This window comes from Agelaius tricolor, unplaced genomic scaffold (assembly GCF_023055355.1).
Source record: "Agelaius tricolor isolate 1412-34295 unplaced genomic scaffold, bAgeTri1.0.p SCAF_2, whole genome shotgun sequence".
Classification (NCBI taxonomy): domain Eukaryota; kingdom Metazoa; phylum Chordata; class Aves; order Passeriformes; family Icteridae; genus Agelaius; species Agelaius tricolor.
In genome coordinates this window covers 29974094-29998246 of record NW_027269262.1, presented here as the reverse complement: position 1 = coordinate 29998246, position 24153 = coordinate 29974094, and the positions used below count along the sequence as shown (strand labels likewise).

At 39.7% G+C, this 24153-nt stretch overlaps 1 protein-coding gene across 7 annotated transcripts in view; it reads left to right on the top strand.

The window, feature by feature from the left end:
- Nucleotides 1-24153, top strand: part of EPB41L4B (erythrocyte membrane protein band 4.1 like 4B) — a 194265-nt gene that overhangs the window by 36325 nt on the left and 133787 nt on the right. The window lies entirely within an intron of this gene.

Genomic DNA, 24153 nt, shown 5'->3' with positions numbered 1-24153 from the left:
TGAGAGAGATAGGGAAACGTCTAAAGAATATGAATTTCTCTTAAATGCATATGCACTAACCTCATTACCAAGATAAGGCTGTCAAGACTGGGGCAGCATTCAATGACTTGTGGGAGCCAGCAAATACAGATCCCATGAAAAGCCTCAGGCTCAGGAGGAGCTCTCCCTACAGACAGCAGCTCTCTGAGCAGCACTGCCTGCATTCCTTGCACAAGTTTTGGATTAGACTCCAAAATCCCGTATATGGGAAGGAAGATTTTCTCCCAGTTTTCCTTTTGAGTCTTAGAGAACTACATATATATTTTTTGTACTGATTTCTTAAATGGTGCAGTGGTCTGTCTGCATTGCAGAGCTGATCCAGGTGAGGTGGAGGATGAAGTTCTTTTCTTTCTGTTGTCTTGTGCATGATGTGAAAGTGCTCACTGGAAACAGCAGATATTTGACTGACCCTGTGCGATCCAGCTCCAGTTTGTGGTGCTGAAAAAGTGTCTCTGAAAGCAAAACATGAATTCAATGCAGTTCTGGAGGGACAAAAATGTGACCAATTCCTCTGCTTCCGAGACTGTTGTCTGCTTTGCTTGGAAAATATCTTCTGTGAAATGCCAAACTTGGGTAATCTCTGCCTCTGCACAGATGGTAGTGGAAGCTCCCTGAGAGGCAGATCAGGGCGTGGGAGGCTGGGTGTAAGGCTGATGTTCTAGGAGATTCAGGGGTGACCTTACTGCTCCATAGCTGCCTGAAAGGAGGGTGTGGACTGCTGGGGGTCAGTCTCTTTTTCCAGGTAACAAGACACAGGACAAGAGGATATGGCCTCAAGTTGTGCCAGGAGATGTTTAGGTTTGATGTTGGGAAAATTCCTTCGCTGAAGGGGTTGTCAAACATTGTAATGGGCTGCATGGGGAAGTGGCGGAATCACCATCCCAGGAAGTGTTCAAAAATATGTAGATGTGATGCTTAGATATGTGTTTTAGTGGTGGACCTGGCAGTGTTAGGTTAGTGTTTGGACTTGATCTCAGAGGTCTTTTCCAACCTGAATGACTCTGTGGTTCTACAATGAAAATATATGCTTTGTAGTATACTTCTCTTTCTGTCTTGTACCCACAGTACTAATAAACTTGGGGTGGCTTTACTGCTAAAGGATTGGTTATAAATGCAGAAATGGCACCGTAGACAAGCCTGCAGCTTTGGTTTCAGATCTAAATGAATTTATGATGTTCCTTAAAGTGCCTTTGGTATCTCTTAAAGCCTTTGTGAGGCTGCTGGTTCCTCGTGGCAGTAAGAAATGGGATTTATATTTGAGGTAGCTAGGATTTATGATGCACATTTTCCTTTTGAGCTGGAATAGGGAGGGAGACAGTGTTCTTAAGGGTTGACTAAATGCATACAAACTTAGACATACTAACGGAACTACTTTTTTTTACAAATAATTATTTTTCACAGAGAGTTATCAGAATGAAATATATGCAGAAAGTCTCTGATTATTGTTACCTGCTTTTATTTCCACCTTGCTCACCCCAAAAAAACCCTGTCTACTTCACCACCACTTCTGACCAAGCTACTGCATTTGCTAAGAAAATTTACTTCACATTAGTGGTTAGCAGGTGTTTCACCAATTGAGGTGTTCTCAATTCCCATTTTTTCCTCCTTTTAACATCTTTTGTTGAGGCTGTTAGGATGATGTTGAATGGAAGTCAACTGACTATTCTCCTAGACTACATAATTTCTTCTATCACTCCTTGTATTGGAGAGAGTCATATGGATGGCTTGTAAACAAATAGGATCTGAACTGCAGGTTTGTTTCAGGTCAGAAAAGGTCATTGTGAACCCTTAATCTGTTCCCCTTCCCTAATCAGTCTCTAGAGCATCTTCCAAGAAGATGTTTTAAGGCTGTCAGTTTTTTACTATTGGTGCTCTCCTTGGATCTCATTATTTTATCTGTCTTCAAGAATCTTTAATGAGAAGCAGTTACTTATTCATGTTGCATTTGGACTTATCAGTATAATAATTGATCTTTTATGGTATCTAATATTTTTATGGTCCCTGCTATTCCCTGTCTTGGTACTTGAGCAGGCAGGGAACAAAAAGTCATAGAACTATGGGAAAAAAATATTCCACATACAGGTATGTGAAATTCATACACATGCCACCTCTTAGTCTTGTCTATGTCTAAATAGATAAAAACAAAATTTATTTACAGATGCTTTTCAGGCTTTTCAGAAATATTGTTTATAGCTTTTTTCTGACTTTGTGACTATTGTGCAGACATTTGAGCTGAGCACAGTAATGTTGTGTTATTATAATGTTGTTAGTGTGGTTTGCTGAATGTTATATGAAATGGCATTGCTTCTTACCTAATGTTCCCTTGTTTGTTTTCTTGGCTGTAACGTTGCACTGAGAGGTCACAGTCCATTGTTTTTCTGTAGTTATACCAGGGTTCTTGCAGTGCTGCTGAAAGTCAGGGCACTTTCTTTGACCTAGTGAGTGAAACTCACGTTCCTCTCTGTGTGACTTGTGCTTTCACTGAATTCAGCTGCAGTGTGTTGATGCAGTTCTGCAACCCCAGGATTTGCAAATCAGTATGTACAACCAAAAAGACCCATCATCTCCTGCTACTGTGCCAGCTTTGTTCAGCAGGAGTAATTTTATTAGTTCCCTCCCAGGGAAAACTGGTGAGTGACTGTGAACAGAACACTTCAGGGTTGCACTGACAGTGCTTCTTGCTGGCTGGCTGCTTTCCTCCTTTCCCTTCGTGATTAATTTTTTTAAAAATCTGCCTCTTGTGAACTACACACATCTATTTTAGGAATGCTTCTGCTTGCTTCTGTCAGACTCATCAGCTGTGTTTTGAGAGTATGGGTGTTTTGTGGTCAGTTTAATTTGAAACAGTTCTTGGCTTCTCATCCCATCATGGTGCTCTAGACAGACACAGCACCTGCCCTGTCAGCTGTTTGTGGGGTGTGCTGAAAGCCAGGTCAGGGATCAGACCCAGGGATGTTTCATTGTGTGTGGGGGGGGGGGAAATGCACATTTGCAGCATTGAATGTCAGAAATTTGTTGAAAGTATGGCATAAGCGAAGGTCCAAGCAGTAGCCAGAGGGCACAGAAGCTCTTTAAAGTGAAAGTTCAGCAACAGCTTGTGTGGTTGAGTTGGGCTGTGAGGCTCTAAGTAATCACTTTAGGAGTGGATTGGTTCATGTGCTCTTATAGCTTGGTCATGGGAGTGCTTCTGGTCTGTCCCACCAAAGTAAGACAGGTTAGTGTGAAGTGGAGAAGAAATAAGTGCTTGGTTGCTGCAGTCATGTTGTTCAGTGACAGAAATTGTGGCAAATAGCTCAAGCTAGATCTGCAAGAGCTCATCTGCTCCAAAGTCAGAGATCTTGCAGAAATTCATCTAAGGTTTCTTACTGCTGTAGTCAAATAACAGCGTAGTTTTACGGGAGAAGAAGTTAGACTTGTTTTATGAGACAATTTTCTTGAGATCATTATATATGATATAATTTATGCTGCTGTTATCTAATCTATTGCAGATAGATAGACCCTGCTGTCTCTAGTTTTTATTTTCAGAATCTAGAATTAACTCTCAGCTAGAGTTGATAAGAATAATAAAGCTGATACTGAATTTAGAAAGACACTAGAAATTTTAGAAGAAGTCACATTTTGTCTATGCTTTACCAGTGGAGTTTCAAATGGAAGCAGGACTGAAAAGGTGGTCTTAGGGTTGTTCCTTGATCTGGATATCCTGTGATGGAGTGCATTCCTTATCCCTTTAAGACTGGCTGCAGGTGAGCTGGAAGGAAACTATGTTCAGGAAAAATGACTGCTGCATTAAGCAGGGCCTGGATTCCTAATCTATTAAGGATCCATAAAATTCAAGTGGTCTGAGTTTAATTGTAGATCTCTATTTGTAGATATTCCAGAAATGGGTCTTGCTTCTACAAATTCAGTAATTCTTGATTGTGAATAAATGTCAATTAAATTTTATCTTTCCATTTCTAATACTTCAATTATTTTTAATTTAGTCTCCATGAAAGTAGAAAGTAGACTGTGGATGAATTTGACTTCATGTTACATTTTCCAAATTAACCTTTTAAGGTTTACTATTAAATTACTGCATTTATGGAAGGAAGTGTTGTTTAAGAGAATGATCTAAATCAGTGCTTTTTAAGAAGCAGGTGGAAGATTATTTGTCTTGAAAGAACAAATGGATAGCTCTGAATCATGCTGAAAGTGTTCCAGTGGAAAATATGCTTCTACTTCCAAGTACACAAGTTACAATAGAACGACAGGTTTCTACTAAAATGACAACTATTTTAAACATTTGAATAAACATGCTTTTTTTTTTGAGGGGGAAAACCACAAAAAAAAAAGTTTTGCTTCAGGATTTTCTTTCTTATGACTAAGTAGTTGTGTTCTTTTGATGGCTTGTGGCATAAATCCTGTTTTCAAAATTCTAAAGAAAACAGAGTTCCCAGGCCATCTGGTGCTTCTTTGTATACATGCATGCCTGCATCCATTTACAGTCAGGGCTGTTGTGCTGCAGCTTCAGGGTGAGGGAGATCAACTTAGATCTGGGAAACTTAAAGGATGATGCCAACCAGAGCTGGAAATTGTTGGTTTTAGTGTTCATGGGTGAAGTTTTCCAATTAATTATCTGATTTTTTTAAATTATTAGGCATTTGCTGCTCCTCTTGCGATACTCCCAAAGCATCTTTGGAGGTGTTATACTGTCTGGGTAGTGAGGTGACAATGTCTGTTATCCCCATCTGGACAGGAGACTTGAGGCTCTGATGAAGTGAGCAGAACAGATTACTGGAGGCTGCCTAAGACGCTGCTGCCTTCAGCTGTCTCACTCTGTGCCTGAGCTGGCAGAAGGGTCTGCTGCATAACCAGCTGTGTGAGTTTAAACCATGAGAGACACTGAGCTGCAATGGCTGAGATAAAGGGGTGTGTGTGTGTGTGTGTGGTGTTGTGCAGGGAATGGTGATCTCTAGCAGTCATGGGTGCATGTGGGTTTGGTAGAGTACCAGTGAATTCAACAGCTTCAGTGAGGTTGCCCTGTCAGGCTTCTTGGTATGGCTCTGGATTGCTCTTTCTGCACCCACTGTATTCCTCTGTACAGGTTTTTGTCTGGAAAGCCCCTGCAAACTATTGCCGTTGTATTTTGGGAGTAAATGCTTGAGTTCTGTGCTGGCCAAAAGAGGATCTGAAAGACTGCTGGAGGGAAAAATTAGATTATAAAAGTGTGGATACTTAAGACACATTCTGTAGATGCAAAGCCCCTTGACTATGTGAGACCGAGGAAACAAGTTTAGCTGTAGTGCCCCTTTATCTGGACTTTGTTCTAGAAGCAGAATTTCACCTTACACAAATACTGGGAGCTGACTAAAGGTATTGCAGTGTTACAGTACAAAGTTCTTTTTGCTCTGACATTTTTTATTGAATTGAGGTGACTGTCTTGTGATAACCTTGTAGGGTAGAAGATATGAGCTTTACTTGTGGAACACCCAATAAGCCTAAATTAAAAGCACCTCTTTTCGCATGAAACTGGCAGTGTAGAATTGGGTTAAGAACTGTGATGAAGCATAGACAAAGCTGATAATTTGCTGAAATACAAATCTATCTGTGCTGCAGCTAATATGGACAGATTGCAGATATTATAATTATTTGTGACTTGTTACACACTTGAAATCATAGAAAAACAGATATTTGTCATTAACTTTTCAAATTGTTGGATAAAATTTGTTTTGAAGTTCCCCCACCCCAAGTGCTTTAGATTAACAGGGTGGAAGAGGGAGGCTGGGGAGGCAGTTTCAAATTTATTAAGTTAAGACTTCTGATTTCTTTGAGACTTTTGTTAAACGTATCTGCTGATTCTGAGAGGGAGAGAAAACCAATTTGCCTGTTAAAAATGTATCAGAATAGAACTTGAGGCTTTGAACACATTGCCTGTTAGATTTCTTTTCTTTTCTGATACGAGTTTATGACTTGTCTAAACACACAAATTACTAGTTCACTGTCAGTGTAAAACAAATCAAAACCAGCTAAGTTTAAATACGGTACTCCTATGTTGTGCATCATCTAAAATGTTGTAATACACTTTCTTTACAATTTTGCCAGTCACAATGAAACGTGAGAGCTTGTAAATTGGCAGACTTATGTTAAATTGTTTTCACTCTTAAGTGCTAGATTCATGGTTTTCTTAGTGTTGTCTCTAGTTTGTTTTTTTTTTCCCCACATGTTCTTGAACAGTACTTAAAAGATGTTGATGTTCTACTCTTTTGATATGTAAATAACTAATAATCTGCCTGATGATGATTGCAGCTTTCTCCAAACTTCATGCTGCTGATACCAAGGTCATCTATTTTACCACGATAATCCTTTCCTGTCTGATTCAACTGCCTTGGCCAATGTATCAAAAATTATACATGAGTGTGGCTGGTGCTGCAGCTGAACTTTTGTGTTACTATGCTTTGAATGGGAACAACCTGTCTGTCCCAATGATTGTGCTTTTCAGGCTGTTTCCGTGCACTTGGTTTCATTCTCTGAATCTGAAATACTCTGTTCTGGTGTGCCAGGCTCACAGCATATTGTTCTCCAGCCTGGTGGACAGCATGTGTACTTGCATGAGTGCTGTGGGTCATGAGTTAGTCAAAGGATAATTATCTTCTCACATCTGCAGGAGCCTACTCTTTTCTCTTGATGTTTTGTCTTGAACTTCATCTTCTGTTAGAAATGTTTTGAGGCTAGAACTTGCTTATTATGACATGAAGTGTGGTTTTGGTACTTGATGAGAATGTGTTGAGGTCTTCACTGGGTGTGTCTTAACTTTATCTAGATTTTGAGGAATCTGTTGCCTTCAAAAAGTAAACCAGTGGTAGAAATCTTATTTCTTAGGATGACCTGGTGGCTATCATCTGGAAAACATCTTATAAGAATAAGGCAGGAGAGTGATGCTCCCAACCTCAGACTGCTAATGTCATTTGGGACAATAAGCAAAGTAGGACTACTGTATTTGTTTTGATTAGGTGAGGAGTAATGTTGTAAACTGGCTTTTATGGAGACTTTGCAAAGGAAGGTTTCCTCAGACAGTCAAGTAGTAGAGACCTTTATGGTGCTCTGGAGTTTGCTCCTTCAGTGGACAGAATTTCTGTGGGAAAAGATTTGATGAGTTGTTCTGCTTAGGCCTTGTAGTGAATAAGACCATGTTTTGCAGCTCAGTAAAAAATAACAGTCAAAAAATGGGTTAAACTGGTTTTTATAAACTTAGTGATATTTGGGTTTACTTAAATGGAATGTTAAGCATTAACACATGAAAAGATTATTGGCAAAATACTGAAGTTAGAAACTCAAGAGCTTATAGCAATCCATTCAAAGTGCATTTTTCCAAACAATGATGAACTCTTATATTTTTGTGTTAAAGGAGAAATTGCATTAACTATTGCAAGCCTGTGTAATTTATCATAATTTGTTCATGACAGGAAAAAAGAATGTAACAAACCATGCAACTCAACATAATCATTCTTCTTTTTGACATGCTGAATTTGCATGCTAACATAACAGTTTTGACAAAAATAACGTGTCTTCAGTTTGCTGCATATTTTTAAGGAAAAAAAAATCAACCTGATATTGTCAAGTATGGGGTTTCCCTCACATTTAATAAATTGAATATGTTTGCTAACTTGCATAGAAATAGGTGCAAATAGGAGATGAGTTGAGAAAGGGCTGGGTTTTTTAAATACATGAACACTTGGTATATTTGAATAAAATCTGCTGCATTCCTCAGTGATCTTATGCTCATACAATGCAGTAACTTTGTGGTTTTGCTGTAATGATGCTAAAGTGCACCTGGTTGTTGAAGAAAACTTCATTATGTATGCTTTATGACTCTAATGATCTTTGTTTTGAGTAACTGTGAATCATCTGGGGATGGGCTGTGGTGACAAACCGAACTCATGACACTCAACAATTTTTGGGTTTTGCTTCCTGAATCTGTTGTGCTCTTCACATTAATTTTTGATGATTGTTGCCTGACTTCCCATCTTAATTGTATGTTGGTTCACTGTGCACTTGCTTTGGGCAAAGGAAACTCAAAGTGCAGCTCTGGGACCTGAAGATCTAGCAAGTGATAAAACCTTATAAATCAGTAGATAAATTTAACTGGCAACAGTACTTGGCACAGTGTAAAAGCAAATCTGAAACTGGGAAGGTAAATAATAAATTTATCAAGAAAATAAAAAAAATACCTGTTGCCTTTGTTCTTCCAGCATTGAGGATGTATTGTTTAGTTTGAGGAGAGAAGTGGAGGAATAGAGAAAAGGTTTGTGGATAAAATCAGACTTGCATTCCTGAAGAAAATGATTCTTTGATAGAATAGGGGAAAACTTGTCTGTTGTCATTAGGATAATCATCTTCTATGTTTTAGTAGTAGTCAAATGATTTCTGGTTATTACAGAGTTTCTGTTGTGGAGAGCCAAAGCACCTTTTCTTTGTATAAATTAGGTTGAACTAGGTCAGGCCTGCATTTTCCAGTGTTGCATTTTTTTTCCTCAAAATTTTTATGCTGACATAGTTTTTCAAATCAGGGTTAACGTAAGGTTTCTGGAAATTAATGAGACTAAAGCCTCTGCTGTGGAAGGTGTGGTGTGAAGGGTGAGAATCTTGTGTTAATGTAAAAGATCGCGTGAATAAAAGAGCAGCAGAACTGAGAGGAAGGGCAAAGGCAGTAAGAGAATGTGACTGTTGCTGGCTGCATCATGTGCACACCTTGAGCTGTTGCAGATCACAAGCTCTCTTTGTTGATAGTCATCACCTCCACATGTCTGCCAGTGTCACAGAATGGAGAAGGACTCTTGCTTCCTGATTAAACACACCATGTGCATGCACTTTGCTAATAACAAATGTAGGCACATCTGTAACATACTCCAAATCTAATTTTTCTTGCGTCCTCCCTCCTGCACTAAGTGTTACTTATAGTAATAAATGTTTTACAAGCCCTTCGTGCAATTTTAAGGTCTAGCAAAGATAAAATACAGATTATGATGTTATTTTGTTGAGAAACTGAGATGACTGTGCCATCTTTCTTCTGAAATTAAGAAATCTGGCAGCCCAAAATGAGCAAGAAGTATTCAGTAGGGTGCAATATCTGAAAAAGATCATTACTTTAAAAATACAGTTCTCCTAGAGTAATATGGAAAAGTAGAGGAGCTTATCCAGCAAACACCAATCACTAAATGCTGTTATTTATGTTGTCCATTTAGCATGAGTGCCAATTTTCAGATAAAGGAAGTTAAGGAAACAGATTCAGGTCAACAGAGTTGCTATTATTCCTGATGTTTAAGGGATTATGTTCTTTAGTTCATGTTATTAGAAGCTTTTTGCCAGAAAAATGCATGAAAGATGAAATGAATCAACAGTATGAACTCTATTCAGTAGCTAAAACATCCTTGGCTACAATATTTATGTATTAAAGTTGAATGCTTGTCTACTTTGCACAGGTCTTCCAAAATAATTAACATGTATATATTGCTACACAGTAATTTAAACAACAGTCATTTAAAAGGCTTCATTAAACCTAAAAAATGCCAGGCTTGTGGAAGCCATGTGTTTGTGTGGTTGCTGGAGCGATTTGTCATTTGAATTGAGAATGAAGCCCCTATTGAAAGCAAATGAACTAGGAAAGAACTGATCCAGCTGTATTGTAAATGAGCCTTAGAAATGAGTATAAGGCCAGTGTTCATTCATACTGAAAAATGTAAGGCTGAGACACTGGAAGGCTGCTTAACTGTTGCAGGATGATTTTATTTTCCCTTTGGGTGTGATGGAAGGAGATGGGAGGCAGGGGCGGGGGGAGAAAAACACTGAAGGAAAAGTTGTAGTGTGTTCCCTTAATTAAGGGCTCTAAGCAAGCTGATATGGTGACATACTATCAGTCTTGGTACTAAATGCCAACTTAGTACTTATTTAAATAGGGGCTTGTGCTGAAAGTATGCCACTGCTCATGTGAGTGAATTGTAGTAATTTGCTGCTGGGTGTTTTTACCTGCATGGATCCATTTTTTTTGTGATGTGGACGTCAGGCATACTGTGATTGTATTCATTTTGTCAGTAGCATCACATATATAGCCCGTATATCCTTGCATTTCCCTCCTTGAAGCCGTGTTTCAGGTCCTGTTTCATTCTAGATCTTTGTCCCAAAGAGCCATTGGATGCCACAACACTGTACTCGAAACTCACGAAGGCACAGCTGCAGGTTTTTTGGAAAGAACCAGAATAAGATGAGCATTTCTCAGTTTATTGTAGTTCCAACAAGCTGGGACCTGCTTATTCCAGTGCTCCACCCTTGTCAGGGGACAAGTAGGCAGTGCAAACAGTGATATCTCAATAGGCCTTTCCCCTGCCCAGAACAAACACTGATCTGGTAGACACTCTTGGCAGATGACATGTAGCCAGCTATGATGAATTCATCTTTCACAGTTCAGATTTGGTTTAGATCTGTTTTACTATATGGAAAATACCATGCTTTGAAACAGGTGTCAAGCTTCAGACTGCCTTTTTTTCTTCTGTATTCTCTATGTCTGCTTCTTTCTAAATATGGTTTGCAGGGTGGGGATTTGAGAAAGGAGAGGGTCAGTGCAAATCTAGCAAGTCAACATCATTTAGATACTCCTCAGATTTGCTGTCTTCCATTTAAGAAACTGGTTTTTTTAAGAAAATTGGGCTGGTCCATCGTCAACCAGAAACCTTTTGCAAGACTGCATTATTGATAAAAATAGATGGTTTTCACCTGAGCTCATCTCTTACACTTCATTATTTAAAAAATTCTAGTGGTGTGTTTTATGTTAGCCCTAGTTCCTGTGTCTTCAGCACTTTTGCCTTTCAGTGGCTGTAGCCTGTATCATAAGCCATTTTTGAGCTCTGCTAATGTACTCTCCTCAGATGCTGATTCTTGAAGCTTACCCCTGGGAACAATTCAGGCTTAATACCTAGGTCAGCCCAGCTCTGTCTGCTTTAGTTAACTTGAGCTAAGGTGCTGCTGTGGTCCTCCTACCTCCTTTTCCTACTCCATTTGTTTAGCATGTTGGGTTTTTTCAGTTAAACCAGAATATTAGTTCTACTCACTTTTCCCAAAGTCACTTTTACACCTGGAAGATCTTTAGGTCCATTAGTTTTGCTGGTGGGGAAAAAATGAAGACTTTGTTTGCACAAGGAGACTTCTAGCTAACAGAGGTGCTCTTTTCCACTTCAAAAAGAAGTCCTGGCAGCCTCTGTCTGTTTGAGAAAGTGTATGTGTATTGGATGTCTGTAGGGCTGCTGCTTCATCCTGGGTGTTCCTTTCCCTGAAATAGTTCAGCAGGAGCCCAGTTCTTTTGTTCTTATTTAGGTGGCTAAAGGTAGCTAAGACTCAGATTCTTATCTTGCAGACTTTGAGGGATGTAGGATTTTGTTGCCACAAGTGGGATGAGAGCCAGCAGAATGTGAGGGAATGAAGGAGCAGATCTTACACGACCTGTGGTTGTTTGGACTCCCTGTGTGTCTTACTTGACTTGCATTCCTCCTCAGCCCCCATCTTTGATGATGAGATGAGACTTTAGCCAGGAAAGTGGGACAGCAGAGCCTAAGCTGGCTTTCTATAGAAACTGCTCACATCTGGGGTTATTGGGAAGTTCTAGGCTCTGTGCTCTCCACAGGTGAGCAGTCTCCCTGCACTGTGCCAGTTGGATACACTCTGAAAAATCTGAGTTGCTTGCCTGGGAGATCTGGAATCCACAGGGATATGTTTTCTTTATAGAGACCCAGTTACTGAATCACAGAACATTTAGGTTTGAAAAGAGCTTTAAAGAGAAGTAATGCTGGAGAGCTTTTACCTTTGTGCAAACTGGGACCCTATTCTGGCCCTCCCAAGAGCGAGAGAGGGCAGAGCAGGAGCTCAGAACAGAGGAATATTTCTGGGCAGTAAAATGAAAATGAGGGTTTCATTCCCTTGTCTCCTGCCTGCCTTCTGATAAACATAGAAATTGCAGCTAAATTTCACAATTCTAACCTCTGGTATATGCCTTTTCTTGTTGTATTGTAATCTACTATTGTATAATAATTAGCCATCCAAAGGTAACAGAAGCACATAATGATTTTTATGCTAATTCTCCTGTAGACCTAATTTTATTTTCTGGTTAAATTTATAGTTGCAGTACCTGTATAACATGCCATGAATAATATCCCCTAGGAAGAGGAAGGGAAGAAAATCAGCAGCACTGTCCACACAAATTGATATGTGGATTGCAGATGTCTTTACAACCCTGCCTGGTCATCACAAAAGACCTTTGGCAAGAACTTCTATAATTTGCCCAGTTACCATGCTTGCCTGTGATAGTGAGATAGGGTTTCAGAGCCTGCATGTGTACTTCAGGGAAGATTTTGCTGTTTTTCAAGCTAAGGCACAGATTTCTAGTGGTGTTCTACTTCTGTTGTACTCTGACAAAGCTCCTGTATGTTTGCTGCACACTTGTAGTGTGATCTTCTTAAAGGAGCTGAGAGTACAGACACTTCTGTGCCTTTTTAATCTCTTGCCATATAAAGAAAATTTTGCTGAAAGCATCCAAAAATGTTTTTTGTTTCCTTTTGTGAGTGCATGCCTCAATCTTGTTGTGTATTACAGATATGTATGTCTTGTTGTTCAATTGCTGAATGAAAAGGTAGAAGAATTAACATTCTCTTGGAGAGATAATCAGTTTTCTTGGAATAGCTGCTTAAATAAATGAGAGATTGTGCCTTACTCCTTCTTCCCCTCAAAAAAAAAGGCTGAATTAACAGATGTTTTGGAAGCAGCCTTTAGGTATTCTGAATCTTAATTTAAACATGAATGAGGCTGGAATTTTGTTTGTTCTTGTGTATGCGTGTGCAATTTGAAAAAGATATTTATGCTACAGCTTTTACTAGTGACATCTATTTTGATTGTTCTCTTTTTCTAGTATTAAATGACATACATGCCAAGAGAGATTGCTTATTGTTTTTACATAACTTGTTTTTACATAACATTGAGAAAACTCAAATTTTATTAATTTATTCTTGTACTTCTCCTCCAAGATGTTAAGGAGTTACACCCTTAGAATAAAGGACCCTTAATCCTATTCCACAGAAACTTTACATGTCAGTTGATTTTCTGAATATAGTAAATATTTTCCTGAAAGCTGATAACATTTAAAAAAATAAAACAAAACCCAGGTTCTTTTGGTCGGGTTTTTTGTTTTCTTTTTTTTTAGTTTGTTTTTTTGCTTTCATATTTGACAAAGGATTAATGAGACAATTAGAGCTGTAGGAACAATGATATGTAGCCTGTAGGAACAATGACATTTAAAACAATTGAATATGTTTTTCCCAAAAACAAACTGTGAAGGCATGGAACACTCTTCTGCCAGTAAAGATGTGAAAGTCTCAGATAGCAGAGAACTTTGTAGTTTCAGTAGAAGCATTTTGAGTATGTAGAAACCAGCCTAATTGCTTGCAATAAAGCAGCAGTGCTTCAGGTGAAATCTGAACCTGCGTTCCTGGATTATCTGATGTGTATTATCAACGAGTGTTCCTCATATGTTGGAGGAAATATGAACTCAGTGCTATTAAATAGCCTGGAATAAAGCAAGCTTCTACCAGTCATAGCTTGCTTGTTGCAAAGTGGAATACAGAGGAGAAACTTACGCAGAAAGAATCATTACAAACCATCTCTCCATCTGAGTTTTGGGTGTTGAAACAGCTGACTGGTAGCAGAGTTTGCTTCTGTACTTGGAGGCAGACAGAAATGCACAATGACTCCAGGTAAAGAACACTCTTATTAACAATATTATTTGGAACAAATTCAGTTTTTTATAAACTATGTTTCCAATGAAATTACTTGGACTTTGTGCAGGCTTAATTTAAAGCAATATCATCCTCTCTGCATTGTTTACATGTTAAACTTCACAGACAGCTGTTTAATAAATTGCAAAAACAAGGGACTGAAGCAATAACAAAATCTAGGGAAGTCTGCCTCCCAGCGCTGAGTTATTTCTGTTGGTTACTGCCTTGATTGTTGTTGTCTTATTTTTTAATTTATTTGTTCTTTATTTGAACCTGAAGTATAGCTGAGGGTTATGTGCCTTGGAGGGTGGTGCTGTGTGCCTGAACTTCATTTTAGTTGCGTGCATGCTCCTTTGGGCTGCTTTGTAAATACAAACCTCTGTGTATGTGTGTTTCTTCTTAATCTTGATGGCATTTGTTTTGTTCCGTTTGATCCTGGCATGCATATATATTAGCCCCTGGTAGAGATGAGTCACATCTGAGACATGGTACATGTGCAGTGCTGTTTATCAAGCAGTAATTTCAGACTTGATTTAAATATATTTCGTTTAGCTTGAAGGTGTGTGCGCCTTGAAGAACAGGCTTGACAAGATCTTGAAGTGTAAGTAGTAGCAAGGCAAATGTGATCTGTAAGGAGTTTATAGCTCTGAATAGTTGTTGAAATGTTGCAGGGAACAGAGGAAAGATTTGGTAGAAGATGGAAAAATATGGAAGAATATAGGGAAGAGAGAGAGTATAAAATAAGACAGTTGGGAAACAGGTTGCTTGAACCAGTCTTGAAAGGAAGGATATAAAGTCTTACTTTTCCATTCCTGTCCCTTAGCTAAGGCAAGTGCCAAGTGCTGCACCAATGGAGGAGCAAACCCAGGCATCAGCAGATGCTGGATTGGAGGAAAGCTGCTGGAAAGCAGCTGTGCACAAAAAGGCCCTGGGGGTCCTGGTGGAGCAAGTGGAGCCTGAGCCAGCAGCGTGCCCTTGGCACAAAGGAGGCAAGTGGCACTAGATGGAGTGTCACCAACAGGCCAAGGGTGCTGATCCTCCCCTGCTGCTCTGCCCTGGGGATGCCACACCTGAGTGCTGGGCCTGGTTCGGAGCTCCCTGGTACGAGAGAGACACGGGGATAGCAGAGGGAGCTGAATGAGGGGCTGCTGAAGTGATCAAGTGACTGGAGCATTTTGTAGGAGGAAAGGCTGAGAGAGCTGGGACTGTTTAGGCTGTACAAGAGAAGTCTCGTGGGCTGGGCAGGGACACATGGATGGCACACACAGCTTGTGTTTAAATACCTGAATGTGGGTGCAGAGATGGAGACAGGCTCTCTTCAGTGGCACCCAGTGGCAGGACCAGATGTAATGGATGCAAACTGCAACACAGGAGGCTCCATCTAAACATCAGAAAAAGTTTTTTTACATGTTTTACATTCTTTATGTAAGAATGACCCAGCCTTGGAATAGGTTGTTCAGAAAGGTCATGGAGTCTCCATCCATGGACAGAGAAGCAGTTTGGACACAGTCCAGGACAGTGTTCTATAGTTGGCCCTGTTTGAGCAGGGTAGCTGGACTAGACATTCAGAGGTGAATTCCAACCTCAACCATTCTGATTCCCATTTCTAACATGGGCAGTTGTTAAAGAACAGATTTACTCTGAAGATACCATGGACCTAGTACTAGTACTGCAAAGTCACTTTGTAGCACAGAAATGCAAGTGATATTGTTCATTTGCCCAGGATACTGGGGCGGCATCAAGTCTCTTCGGAGTATTTGTCAGTCTAGTTCTTGCAAATCGCCAAAGGCAAGAGATCCCACACCATCCTTGGGCATCTTGCTCCTTTGTTTTACTGTTCTAACTATTAAAACTTTTCCTAGTCTAAATAAGCTCAGCTGCAAGTTCAAACTTTCCTGTTTCATATAGAACATCACTAATTGCTGTCCTCTTCATAAAGCACTTGGGTGTATTGTAGGAGTGAACATGGAGACTCTTGGGACTGGGCTGTGTTCCTAGATGGTAGCATTTTTGAGACAAGCATCCAAGCAGCCTTGTTTTGTTTTCTTATCTATGAGCCACGTTTGCTAAAACTATTTTCCTTGCAGTTCTCTCTTTGGTTCTTTCTCTTTTCCTGTCAGCAGTTGTAAACACAGTGCTCCAACCTGAGTATGGGATTCCAGTTGAGATTTGTTATTAGCACTGAGGAACTGTAATTGCTTTCCAGAGACTTCACTGATAACCCTCCTAGGAGGATAACACTCCTGTTGGAAATCGAACCTGCTCCTTTGGGCAACAGTCTGGTATTGACTACATGGAATTTTTAATCCATTGTGAGCACCCCATTCTCTCTGCTCTACTGCTTTCTTGATTTTATCTTCTTTGTATGGTATCTTATGTCTAATGGATTTTTTTTTCAATGTTGAAACCTCTTTTGATTGATGCTTTCTTTATTAGTGCTGCTTTGCTTTTCTGGGTTTAATCTTTAAAAAAGAAATCTTGGTACAGAATTGTTTGTTTTGGAGACTTTCACCTAAGTTATTTGACCTATGTCTTGATAACATCTATAAATTTTAAAAGCCAATGTTTGTCATTCAAGACAACAGTTAAAACTGCTGGAAAGAATAACATCCAGGAAATAACTTAAAATGTCCATCTCCTGGTTATTTAGCTGCTGTCTTGTTAGTACAATTGATCAAGGATATGAGTCCCCAACTAATTGTACTTTAGATTACATTTCTCTAACTTGTTTAGTAGTGTATTTAGAAAAATTTATGTTTTGAGAACACATTAAAATAGGCTGACAGTTCATCAGTAGTTTTCCTTTCACTCTTTGGGTTAATTGCCCTGCTGGAATAGAATGGGGAAGGTTTGCCATTACATAACATATGTCTTAGTCCTCTTCTCAGATACATCTTCTGTACTTTGACCCTTCAGTGGGAGACTTGCATCCCTGTGGAAACCTTGAAAGTAATATGTCCTGTGAAAATACTTGAAATGCCCTTGTCCAAGGGAAGGGGAAAAACCAACATCTCATATGAACTTCTCCTGTGAAGAGAAGCCAAGTATTTTACATTGAAACTTGAAATACTGAGAATTTTCAAAACCAGTTTGTTTTAACTGTAGAAAAAGAGCAGTCCTCTCTTATTCTGATAGAGGCCACAAGCTGGAGAAAGTAGCACAAGAGTATTTGGCTTTTTATTTAAGTACTAGGATTGAAGAAATAGTATATAAATAGGGTTCTAGGTTGTAAAAGCATTTGACTTCATACTATTAGCTATGCCATTTTCTACAGAAATCAACCACTCTCTAAGGTATACTGAGGAAAAATACATGAATATTAAAAATATTTCTCCAGGACCTTTGTTCTAAATGAATGTGGTACCTGAATTGTGTATCAGAAGGATTTTTTTCTTTGTTGTTTTTTTTTTAATTTGTTTTTTTTAATGTGAATTTGCTTGTTAGTAATTAGTAGAGATAGAATTCAATACTGTGGAAGAGCTTACTTAAACTGCTTTCTTGGAGTGGACTGCTTTGTATTTTGGGAGTTTTTCCCTTTGTACTTATCTCACTGAGGCACCACTGTGTTGTTATGAGGATTTATTTTGGATATTGCTCTTTTCCACTTCAGTGGTAACTCTTCTCATATAATGATTGGTTATGAAAGCAGCTTTGCTTTTATGGTATTATATGTTGACAAAAGAAAATAAATAGATGACTTTTCCATTTTAAAAGTAGAAGTTTTGGGGGGAAAAAAAGGCACATGGAAAATTGGTTGGCATCAGCAGTGCAAAGCTTCTTTCTGACTGCAGCCTGCTTGACAGTGGGGCTGTGCAGGTTCAGGGTCCCAGACCAATCTGCACCTCTGTGAGGAGAAAGCCAGCTGGCAATTTGAGGCTTGTGTTGCTGAGGTGTAGTTATACTTGTATATAGCACGTAGATCCCTCAGTTTGTAAGAGAGCAGAAAGATTCCTGCCTTGGCCCCTTCAGGACAGAAGACTAGGCACAGTAAAAGAGATGCTTCATGGTGTGTCTGCAAATTGAGGTACCTTGTGAGTTGTTCATTGTTACTTTGAAATCAGTTATTCCAGCCTTCTGCAGAAAAGGCAGTTTCTTCTTTCCACCAGAAAATGCCATCTACCACAGCGATCTCTGAGCATTGTTCTCTTGACTGCTGGTCAGTGCAGTATTTTTATCAGCCTTTCTACTCTTGTCAGAAAGGATCAGGAACTGAAAGAGTGCTCCCCCCTCTCCTAAGGGTGGAGAGATACTGTGGTCTGTGTTCTCCTGTGTATTTTGTTGCAACAGAGTAACTGTTGCTTCTGTACTTTTCAATACAGAAGTACTTTTAAAATGTTGGAACTACCTTCAGATGCCTTCTTCTGTCTGTGACTATAGGTATTAATTCTGATTTTTTTCACAGAAAAATCTTGAAATATCTTAATGTTGAGAGGTGTTTTCCTTCCCTCTTTGAATTCAGTTTTTTTTCTTTGGTGTCATGTTACATTTAGAGGCCATAATGAATTTTCATAAGGTGATACTTTGTAAGTGACTGAACTGTAAAAGCCTAAAGTTATAAAACCATTTGGAATTCCCCAGTGGAAGAAAAAATGATGTGGTATATAAAGACAGAAAGTTACTGTCCAAAGCTTGTGTCTTCATAGAAACTTAAACAGAAAAATGCTTAGGACTAGAGGATATTCTTGTTATTAGAGACCTTTCTAGATGCTTTTAGTTGGCAATCATATGGGTTCTTCCAAGCTCTTACTCAAAGCAGAGTCAAAACTGAATTTAGACTTTTTATTTGAATTCAGACTGAGGATATCATCTCATCTTGAAAACAGTGATGAATGTGCTACAACTTCTCTGGGCAACCCGAAGGTAAAAGGTTTTTAGGACATCTAATTGGAACCTTTTCTGTGTCGATTTGTGTTGCGTTATCTTACCATGCATCTCAGTGGAGACCCTGGCTCTGTCTTTGCAGCTACTTCTGCATAGCTCTCAGATTGCTCTTCTGTTCTCCAAACCTTCTTTCCTCTGGCCCAAACAATCCCAGCTCCTTCAGCCACTCTTCATGGGGAAGGTGCTGCCCTTTGCAGAACCTCTTCCAGTTATCAGTGGCTTTCTTGTAACTTCTGCTGCCTTCTCCCAGATGCAATCTAAGAAGCATTGAGTGAAGAGGAAGAGTGAGTTCACTCAGTCTGCTTGTAATGCTCCTGTGGCTACAGTCCAGTGTGTTTGTTGCATTCCTTGTGGCCAGGGCATGCTCCTGGTTTGCCTGAGTGTCAGGTCCTTTCCAGATGAGCTGCTCCCAGCTAGTCAGACCCCAGCCTGTACCACTGCAGGGGGTTAGTCTGTCCCAGGTGCAGAACTTTGCATTTGCCCATGTTTGAATTTCATGGGAAATGTTCCTGTTGGACCATTCTGCCACCCTGTCTGGGTTACTTTGAGGGGCTGTGTCACGGACATATTTGATGAAAAATCCTTTTGCCAGGATTTTTTTTCCTGAGAAGCTGAGAAGCCTCAGAGAAAAAGAAAAACAATAATTATCTGCTGCTGTGGAATGCAACAGATGGATCTTTGATTGGTCTCATGTGGTTGTTTTTAATTAATGGCCAATCACAATCCAGCTGTCTCGGACTCTCTGGTCAGTCACAAGATTTTATTATTGTTCTATTCCCTTTCTATTCCTTGCTAGCCTTCTGATGAAATCCTTTCTTCTATTCTTTTAGAATAATTTCAATATATAATTTTCTTTTAATCTAATATGTATCATAAAATAATAAATCAGCCTTCTGAAACATGGAGTCAAGATTCTCATCTCTTCCCTCATCCTGGGGCCCCTGTGAGCACCACCACAGGGCTGCCCTGCACTTCAGTGTGACTAGACCCCTCAGCTCACTGTGTGCCAACATCTCAGTGAGGATGCATTCTGGTTGAGGAACTCTACTTGTAACTGCCCTTTAGGTATAATATGGACTGATAACTACTGCCTTTTGAGCCAAATCATCCAGCCAGTGTTTCATCCACCTAGAGTCTAGATGTGTTAACTATCAATACACCAACCTGGATTCAAGGATGCTGTCGGTTATAATGCTGAAAGTTCTTTAGTCAAAGTGAGCAACAAGCAGATTTATCCTTGGTAAATACATGCTACTGTTTTTCTTCATCATCTGCTTTGTGTGCCCTATAATATTATGGTTAATGCTTTCTGAAAACATCTAAAGGTCTCCTGCCCTTTGTCATCACAGAGGCTTTCAGCCATCCAGACATCTGCTAAGAAGGCCTCCAAACTTTTGGCAGATGATGTTGGAGGTTCCTAGAGGTTATAGCTGATGAATTCCTAAAAGATGGGACTAGTGCTATGTTTGCCCTATTATACAACAAAGATGAAAGAGTCTGGTGGATCTTGAGTGATCATGAGATGACTGAGTTCAGGATTTGGAGAAAGTTGGAAAGCTGGGCAGTAAAATTAGGCCTGTGGACTGGACTCAGACTTGCTTATCTGAGAATTAATTGGAATTTGTGGGGAAGGTGTTTGATAAAGGACTTAGAAAAGGAAATTTGAAAATCTGAGCTGTTGGACAGCTCAAGAAAACACTTTCCAGGTATGCCAGGACTTTGAACTGAAAAGCCCACTTGACTGAACAAGAGACTTCTTTATGAACAAAACCAAAATCTTTATGAAAAAGAACATATAAGAAGTGGAAAAATGGACCAGCAATAAGAGTATGAAAGCATTACTCAGGTATTTAAGGATGAAAAATGAAAGGCCAAAGCCCAGCAGAAGGCTAATGAAGATTAACTGGAAGGTTTTCTACATAATTACTAGTAGATAAGGGAAAAATTGTAGGAAAAGGCTAATCATATGTTCATCTGCAAAAAAAACTGCAGCAAAATTCTGAAAGTAATAGGCTAGTCAGCCTTATTTCCATCCCTGGAAGGATCATGGCTGGTTTCCATATCAGTTAAGTTTGTAAATGCATGGTCAAGAATTTATTACTTAATAGTGTGCATTTAACAAGAGTGTGCTTACTGAATCTTGTTGCCTTCTGTGGCAAAATGGCTCTCTGTATGAATGACAAAAGTGTCACCTTCTGAGGTTACTAAGGGTTTGAATAATGCCACCAACTGCATTCATATTTAGAGGTCTAAGGAAGTACGGGCTGGATGAACAAGCTGCTTAATGGGTTGAAAATCAGCTGGACTATTATCAATAGCTCAGCATCCAGCTGGCAGCTGACTGAGTGCAGTATGCCAATGGTTGCTCCTGGGGTCCATATTTTTCAATATGTAGTGATTTGGATGATAACATATATTTGCAAATTACACTAAATTAGTGGGAGTGGCTGACATGACATATGGCCAAACATAAATCCAGAGGGATCCTGAGAGACTTAAGGCTTGGGCCATCAAAAGCTTCATGAAGTAGAACATGAAGTGCAAAGTGGTGCACCTGATGCTTAACAATACCAGAATCAGTGCAGCTGGAAACTGATGGGCTAAGTGGCTGCTCTGCTCAAAAGAACCTGGGATTATGGTTGAAAGCAAGTTAAATATTAACCAGTAGTGTGCCATCATTGTCAATAAATCTGGTGCTGTGCTACATTAGGAGTATAGCCAGCAGACTATGGGAAATTATTGTTGCTTGGTCCTTGGCACTGAGGATCCTCTGCTAAGAACGTTCCTTTTGGGCTGACTAGAAAAGTAAATGTCAGGAAACTGCAGATGTTTCAGTGGATGGTTCCCAGGGTGGTCTGCATGACCTGCAAGGGGAGGCTGAGGGGAGTGAGCCTTGTCTGGTGTGTAGAGTGAGCTAATAACACTCTGCAACTATTTGAAGGGCAGTTACAAAGATGATGGAGCCAAGCTTGTGTCAGTAGTGATGGATGATGTAACAAGACCAAAGACCTGTTTTCAGCTTGAGAGGTTTACAGTGAACATTGTGAAAATTTACTTCACTGGGAAGGTAGTGTAGCACTAGAGCAGGATATCCAGAGAAGCCATGAGATCTCCCCCCATAAAAGTTTTCAGGAGCTGGGTGGATGGATATCCATCCATCTATCCTTATTGAGTTTAAATATGTAAGGCAAAGGGTATGTTGAAGCCTCCTGCCCTTTGATAGTTTTACTTTATCTCATTTTGTTTTTCTTCTATTTTTCTTGGGGGTGTGTACAAATAGATGTGAAGTCTCTCCGAATTCAGTGGAGATGCTTTAACATGCCCAAGCAGCAAGTTTTGCAGTTAATGAACGTACCTCCAGTGTATAGGGAAAGAGATGGGAAAAGAACCACAGTTGTGTCCCTTTAAACAAGAATGCTTTGTTCAGCACTGGCAGCAGTAGTCTCTTGGGCTTTGTCCTAGGAAAATGTGGTAATATTTCAGATGTCAAGATCATAGTCTGGCTTTTCTTCCTATTCAGGGAGTGGAAGTCTAGGCAGAGTTCTACTAAGCAAGTTTTGGTGGTTTTTGTTTTTATCTTTGCCATAATGATGAGACATTCTCTCCTAGTAATGAAATTCTAATAGAGCTTTTGGGGAACCCTTAGTATCCTTGTAGAATTTGTTGCTTCCAATCAGCTTCTTGCCTGAAATGGGGCTGAGAAAGTGGGATCTGAAGTGTTCCTGGGTATCTTCACATGTGCACCCATGCAGACGTTTGACTGCTTTGGGGAGCTGGGATTTTCTTGGAAGCAGTTTGCTCTTGAGTTCCTTGTACTTCACTAAATCAACATCTCTTCCACAAGGGCTCTCTCTCTGTCACTGATGGATGGCAATTCAAGTTCAGCATAGCGGGAAGCAAGAGACTAGAAAGCACTAGAGAGCTTGAGAATTCTTAGATATGTTTAGCAATTCCTGTCTGTGGCTTCAAGAGTTAGTAAAGATTAGGTGTATTCACACCAAAAGGCTGAGTTTACTCTCTGAGGCTAAAACCATTGACTTGCTGCAGCAACATAGTCTAAGGCTGTGCTTAATATGTTTAATGTGAAATAATCCTCCATTCTCACTGGAACAACACTGATTATCCACATATCTTCATCATAGTTTCTGCTTAATTGTTACCTTTCGGAAGTAGGATGCCATACCTCTACACTTGATCCTTGATACTGCTGTCTGGAACTGACAGTAATTTGATAATAATATTTAAGTCTAGCTCTTCTGTAGTGGGCAGATGTGGTGAACTAGAAGCATAATATCTGAGTGAGTTGCTCATGAGTTTGTGCTTGAAAGCTGTAGCATGGAAGTGGGTTGTGTGAGAGCTGTGCTTCTTTTCTCCTGATTTGAGGCAGTGGCACTTCGGAGTTTGTTGCACAATTTCTGGAGCTGTTTGTCTGGACTGTGTGTTGCTTGGGCAATCCTAGGCTGTTGATGCAGGGCCTTCTGCCAACTAATTGCCCAACTCTTTTCCCTCCTGTACCTTGATTCTTGCATTGCAGTCAGTTCTCCAGTACAATTATTTACACATGCAATAATTTTGTTGGTTTTGGATAAATTGTTTGTAAATATCTTTTGTGCTTAAGTTTTCCAATGCCATCCACTTCCCCCTCTGGGCCCTCCAGCTTCAATATTTACATTTGTTTCTGTGATTGAAGAAGTTCTTAAGTAGCTTGAAATTAAAATAGCTGTGTTGGGTAAAAAGTAAACAGAATGTCTCCTTACAAGTCTTGTAGCTGTGCAAGTCCTAAAGATGAGCATCTAGATCTTGTTAATGGTGCCCAGCCAGGCATAATTAAGGCAGGGTTGTGCTGGGCATTGCAGGATCATGCAGCAAGATAAATTTATGACCTTAAACTGGTCTCAGTATGTATACGATCTAGAAGAGAAAGGTGTTTGTTGTTGTATTAATGCTGGTAATCTCTATGGGTTCTGGGCTAGTAGTAGTAGATGACCACCAGATGATCTCCTGTCTTTTCCCACATTGTCTCTTCTTGAGGTTGAATTTTTCAATTGTACCTCGTACATTTCAAAATTTACATCTGCTTCTGTGGTTCTCGTTACTTTCTTTTTCATTTTATTGCTGTCTTCTCTTGACTCTTCCTTGCCACACATAGTTCACTTTTTTCATTCCAAGTCTTTCTCCTCTGCTCCACTCAATGGCTTTCATCCTTTGGTTTCTGGATCAGTAGCGTACAAGATGGTAGATGTGTACTCCTGGTATTGCTTGCTTTCTCTGTCAGCTAACTGATCTGCCTACCATGTTCAATACAGAAAAAACCACTGCTTTTGTATTAATATTGTGATATTATATGAAGAAAATATTACTTGACTCCACTAACCCCTACCCTGTCTGAAAACATCAAAATAATATTTCATCTGTTCATAGAGATGCTGCAAAAAGAATACAGGAT